The sequence below is a fragment of the Megalobrama amblycephala genome, linkage group LG16 (assembly GCF_018812025.1).
Source record: "Megalobrama amblycephala isolate DHTTF-2021 linkage group LG16, ASM1881202v1, whole genome shotgun sequence".
Classification (NCBI taxonomy): Eukaryota; Metazoa; Chordata; class Actinopteri; order Cypriniformes; family Xenocyprididae; genus Megalobrama; species Megalobrama amblycephala.
This window is the reverse complement of record NC_063059.1, coordinates 21,554,371-21,561,278: the sequence shown is the minus strand read 5'-3', so window position 1 is coordinate 21,561,278 and position 6,908 is coordinate 21,554,371.

Genomic DNA, 6,908 nt, shown 5'->3' with positions numbered 1-6,908 from the left:
TTTTATAATATCTGTGTCACATATATTTCCTTACATGTCGTGGTAGATCAGACTCTTGTCATAGAATTTGATTACGTATATCCGTCCGCATAAACTCCGAAATGTCATAATAAGAGTCAAATGAAACATGATGGGAGCCACCTTGACATATGTTCTTTCGTTTGGGTTTATTATCACGTCAGATCAGCTAGATGCACAGAATGTGGGAAAACAATTAAAGACACCGGAACAACATCATCAAATTTTATGAGACATCGCACCCACAAAGGTTAGTCACATTAACTCATACAGCTAGCTATTATACTGTGGTGTAGCTGCATGGCTCATTTGAATTGCCAGCCTGTTAAAATATGAACAAAAAAATCTAGACTTTAAACCTAGCACTACGTTTTATCAATCTTCGTATTATTTGCTTTTCTATTTCTTAATGTGTGTCCATAAGAGAGAGAGAGATAGAAAGGGATGTTAATCCATTTTTTACTTAAAGCTTTTTAACGTATCACAATCAGCATGTGTAGAGTTTTCTATTGACATTCTTAAACATTCCGAGGTTTGATATTTTCTGATAATGACTGTCGTCACTAACAACAAAGCTGTATAACAATCTGCTGTATAACAAACCGTGACTCACTGGCGCCATCTTGCGTCCGATTAGTGACTGTATTGAAAACGATTACACGTGTTGCCAGGACGACGGTTTTGTACATTGTAATGGATTATAAAGCAACAAGCTGGATGTACATTATTTCAAATAAAACAGATTACAGAAAGATCATATAATTTTATTTATATATGTAATACAGCTAGGATAAAATATAGGATTTGATTATGAGATTTTTTTTTTTTTTTTTTAATGACTCGAGACTCGACTCGGACTCGTGACAAAAGACTCCAGACTTGACTCAGACTCCAGCTTAAAGACTTCAGACTTGACTCAGACTCCAGCTTAAAGACTTCAGACTTGACTCGGACTCCAGTTTAAAGACTTCAGACTTGACTCGGACTCCAGATAAAAGACTCGTGAACATCTCTGCTTCCCACGATGATGAATGTGGTAGACAAATTCCCTGAATGAAAGACTCCCTATCCCTCCCATCTCACAAGTGCTGAGGGGCTCATCAAGACAGGTGTTGAGAATCTCTTTGATTATCTACTTACTAGTCCAGTCCGTCCACCATGGCAAGAAACTCACATGCAAAACTCACATCCCTCACAACAGTCTTCCCTTGACAGAGGTAAACGTACTGGATGTGCCTGGCCATTTTATCTATGACAGAGCCCCGAAGGATAGGAGATGGGAAGAGGAAAATGCCCATCTCTGCTGAATCCTGTTTTGGCCAGATCGTACTGTCAGTGTTCCTCATGTTTGGATGCCTTGCCCATGTTGTGTCAAGCTTGTGTCCTGTTGCCTGCTGGACTGTGTTTCCCCCCATTAGGGAGGTTTAAGTTGTGTTTTGTTAATTTTTGATTATTCAATCAGAATCTGCAGTTGAGTCCTCACAGTACTTGACCCACACTTGACAGATTTATAATTTTGACTCATCCCTTTTCTTAATGGTTTGAAGGCTAAAATGTGAGGTAAGTCACTCATCAACATTTTTGTTAATTTAAAATCTGGACGTCATTGTTAATGTTATTATTTTAATGTTTATGCAAACAAAAAGTGCATAGTGCTGCTAATTTTATCTGTTGTTTGTTTGTTACATTCACACCTTCCCGGACTCCAGTTCCCAGCATCCTCCTGTTCTCCACACCTGTCTTCACTTCCCTCATCAGTCTTCCTGCCATCTCCCTGGATTCCCAGCACCTGTTGTTCCTCGTCAGCACTCCCTTTAAGTTGGACTCACTCCCTGCACTCCTTGTCTCTTGTTTGGTTACATGTGTATGTTGTTCTCTAGCTCCTGGATTATTAATAAACCTTTATAATTGTGGAGCTCCATACTTGCCTCATCTATCAACAACAGCACATAACAGAAGAACAGACCTAAACCGCTGGAGATCTTCAATTTAAATATGGGACTATTGTTTGAGATTCATGGCTCTTCCGTGTCTCTTCAGCAAGCCTCAGCCTCGGATCGTCTTTGGCAGGATGGTCGCTCGCTGCAGAGGTATGAGAAGGAATTTGTCGAGCTAGCTTATTTGGCGAATTGGCCAGATGCATGTTTAAACGCTTGTTTTCTGGCGGGGCTGGATGAGGACATGGTTAGTTTTAAAAAACCTGCCTGTTATTTTTCCTTAGTCAATGCAATTAATCTGATTTTGTTTCTAAATTGTTCCGAGTTTGTAATTGAGGAGGTTCTTGATTGTACGATCCTCGTCCAGTCCCCCCAGAAACACAGGCGGCCTGGCTGGTTCGCCAATCGCCGCTTTTGTCCACCTAGCCCTCCAGTGGGTTTTCTCCTGGTGTCCTGCTGGACCCAAAATCCTGTATGGCCGAAGAAAGATCCTCTGCTGGGCCCAGACGGCCTAAGAGGAAAAAGAAGGCCACCAAGCAACCACAGTCTCCTGAGTTTTCTGCCTCCGTGCAGCCCTAGTCTCCTGAGTTTTCTGCCGCCGAGCAGCCCAAGGCGCTAGCCATTGAGGAAGAGGACTGGCTAATAGACTTTTGGGCTGAACCAGCTCCCAGTCCCCTCGACCTAACTCCAGCCTTCGCCGAGCCCGCTCCAGCAGCTCACGAGCCCAATTCTGCCGATGTGCCCACATCATGCCTCGAGCCCTTCCAAGCACCCCTGAGTCTCCCAAAGAATTTTTTTTAGGGTTAGGCATGGGTGGGAAAGATGGGGGTGGGTTTGGAAACCTGCCATGGCCGCCCACGGCCCCTGACCTGCCATGCCCATCCTCAGCTCCAGACCTGCCATGGCCGCCCACGGCTGCTGACCCACCATGGCCATCCTCAGCTCCAGACCTGCCATGGCTGCCCACGGCCCCTGACCCGCCATGGCCGCCCTTGGTTCCAGACCTGCCATGGCCATCCACGGCACCTGACCCGTCACGGCCGTCCTCCGCTCCAGACCTGCCATGACGGCCCGGGGACCTAGACTGGGTTTAACTTCAGATTAACGTTGTTTCAAAGAAGACACATGTATTGAGACACATGTAGTGCTGTTCACTTTATTTAAACAATTTATTTTGGTTTAACACCATTGTTTCTGGTTCAAATGTGATTGCTTCATGTTAAATTGACTTGAAATGTTACTAGAACTATTTCAGTCAAGTAACCCAATCAAACAGGACTTTCACTTCCCATCATGCTTTGCACCGGGCTGAAGTGGGAGAGTAAATGTTGAAAAGTGTTATTTTATGCATTTATTTAGAAAGATGAGAATATGGAGAGACTTCTTACTGTTTAATGTTCTATTATGTAAAAGTTTTTATGTTTGTATTTTTTGGAGATTACCATTGTAGTGAAGTGTAGAGCTTTTGCTTGGGATGAGGACCTGCTAACAAGAATTGTCTATTCTATATAGTGAAGAAACTATAGTAGTGCTTTGGATCAAACCAGCCCATTTCTACCAAATCAATTTCTATCAAACCAAACGGTTTAGACTGCCAACACCAATTATCACATGTGTAAATAGTTATGTTTAGTTTGTTGCTATGTAAAGGACAAAACAAAAGCATTAATAATCATAGGATTATTATAGAATTCATCTACTAACCCGATTCCAAAAAAGTTGGGACACTGTACAAATTGTGAATAAAAAAGGAGTGCAATAATTTACAAATCTCATAAACTTATATTTTATTCACAATAGAATATAGATAACATATCAAATGTCGAAAGTGAGACATTTTGAAATGTCATGCCAAATATTGGCTCATTTTGGATTTCATGAGAGCTACACATTCCAAAAAAGTTGGGACAGGTAGCAATAAGAGGCCGGAAAAGTTAAATGTACATATAAGGAACAGCTGGAGGACAAATTTGCAACTTATTAGGTCAATTGGCAACATGATTGGGTATAAAAAGAGCCTCTCAGAGTGGCAGTGTCTCTCAGAAGTCAAGATGGGCAGAGGATCACCAATTCCCCCAATGCTGCGGTGAAAAATAGTGGAGCAAAATCAGAAAGGAGTTTCTCAGAGAAAAATTGCAAAGAGTTTGAAGCTATCATCATATACAGTGCATAGTATCATCCAAAGATTCAGAGAATCTGGAACAATCTCTGTGCGTAAAATCTCTCCAGATCCTTCAGATTCCCAGCTCCATGTTGGTGCTTCTTCTCTTCAGTTCACTCCACTCATTTTCTTTAGGGTTCAGGTCAGGGGACTGGGATGGCCAAGTCAGAAGCTTCAGTTTGTGCTCAGGGACAGATTTGTGTGCTGGTTTTGATGTTTGTTTTGGCTCATTGTCCCGACGGATGATCCAACCATGGCCCATTATAAGATTTCTAGCAGAAGCGGTCAGGTTTTGACTTTTTATCTGTTGGTATTTGATAGAATCCATGATACCATGTATCTGAACAAGATGTCCAGGACCTCCAGCACAAAAATAGGCCCACAACATTAAAGATCCAGCAGTATATTTAACCGTGGGCACTTTTTATCCATGTGTGCACCAAACCCATCTGGTGGGTTTGCTGCCAAAAAGCTCTTTTTTTAGTTTCATCTGACCATAGAAGCCGGTCCCATTTGAAGTTCCAGTATTGTCTGACAACTGAATATGCTGGAGATTGTTTCTGGATGAGAGCAGAGGATTTTTCTTGAAACCCTCCCAAACAACTTGTGGGGATGTAGGTGCTTTTGATAATTTTTTTTTTTGGCTTTCTGAGATTCAAGACTCAACTAATCTCTGCAATTCTCCAGCTGTGATCCTTGGAGAGTCTTTGGCCACTCAAACATTCCTCCTCACCGCGCATTAGGACGATTTAGACACACGTCCTCTTCCAGGCAGATTTATAACATCTTTAGTTGATTGGAACTTCTTAATTATTTCCCTGATAGTGGAAATGGGGATTTTCAATGCTTTAGGTATTTTCTTACAGCCACTTTCTATTTTGTGAAGCTCAACAATCTTTTGCTGCACATCAGAACTATATTCTTTGGGAATTTGGCCTTTGTGTTTCCTCATGTTTATACTCCTGTGGAACAGGAAGTCATGGCTGGAAAATTTCATGTTCATGATCACCCTGGTGAGCTAAAAAAATGTAAATATGAATGGGAATATACTTCAGAGATATTTTACTCATAAAAAATTCTAGGGGTGCCAATAATTGTGGCCAACGTTTTTTGGAGAAAAACATTTATTTCTTAATGTTATTTTCCCCCCACTTTCAATTCTTTTCCTTCAGTGAAAGGTTAGAGTTTTGCTAATTTTATGAATTAAAGATCAAAAGGATAAACAATGCAGATTTATTTTTAGAGTCATCTTTGATCATATTTATGAAGGGTGCCAATAATTCTGGCCACAACTGTAGTTTACATAGCAACAAACTAAACATTACTATTTACACATGTGATGATCAGTGTTGCCAGTCTAGAAATAATAATACTGGTTTGATCCAAAGCACTATCATAGTGTTTGCTTCATTTTTTATATATATATATATATATATATATATATATGTAATAAGTTCGTAGGGAAGGAAGAGGACAAACAAACAAAACAAAAGAACAAAAGTCTGTGCAACGCACAATAAACAATCCACATCCACAGAAGGGCTTCACTCCAGCAGTGCTCTCCAGCTCAGTCCCAGTGTCTCTCAGTCAGCAGTCCCTCTCTCTCTCACACACTCCTGCTTCTCCTGGTGTTTTATCCTGTCTCCGTGCCAATTACTGGAATTAGAAACAGGTGTTCGTGATTTACAATTAACCCACTCACTCACCACGCATCTCCCGACTCTCTCTCTCCTGCTGCAGACTTCACTGAACCACGCCCTCCCTGCCACATACCCCCACCGCCCGACTCAGGCCGGGGAGCCATTTTTTATATTCGCCTCTGGCCCAAGATCATCCTCTCCGCTAATAACCGTCGCCAGCATCACTGATTCTCCCTCATTCCATTTTTTAAGGAGATTGAGGTGGTAAATTTGACGTGCTCCCCTCCTATCTGAGCGTATTACCTCATAATCGAGCTCTCCAACTTGCCGTGTGACCTCAAATGGTCCTTGCCACTTTGCAAGTAATTTTGAACTTGACGTTGGGAGCAATACAAGCACTTTATCTCCCGGTGTAAATTTACGCAAATTGGTCCCTCTGTTATACAGCCGGCTCTGTTTGTCCTGGGCCTGTAACAAATTCTCCATAGAAAGCCGCCCCAAAGTGTGGAGTTTTGTTCTCAGGTCCAGCACATACTGAATTTTGTTTTTTGATTGAGACGGTCCGTCCTCCCAAGCCTCTCTTATGACGTCTAACACCACTCTAGGCTGACAACCATAGAGAAGCTCGAAGGGGGAAAACCCCGTGGAGGCTTGCGGGACCTCTCGCACAGCGAACAACAGAGGTTCCAACCATTTATCCCAATTTTTGGCGTCTTCCTGTACGAATTTAAGAATCATTGTTTTAAGCGTGCGATTAAAACGTTCGACCAGCCCGTCCGTTTGTGGGTGAAAGACGCTGGGACGAATCGATTTAATGCCCAATAATTCATAAAGTTTGCGTAACGTCCGTGACATAAACACCGTGCCCTGATCAGTGAGGATTTCCTTGGGAATCCCCACTCGGGAGATTAAAGAAAACAGTGCGTCAGCAACACTCTTCAGCGGAAATGTTGCGGAGAGCCACTGCTTAAGGATATCGTGTTGCATAATCCACAATGACTAATGCAAAACGATGTCCTCGTGCTGATTGCTCTAGTGGCCCGATGAGGTCCATGCCAATTCTCTCGAAGGGGACCTGCATTAATGGGAGGGGGCGCAAAGGCGCTTTTGGGGTGGCCGGTGGGTTTACCAACTGACATTCATGACAAGCCG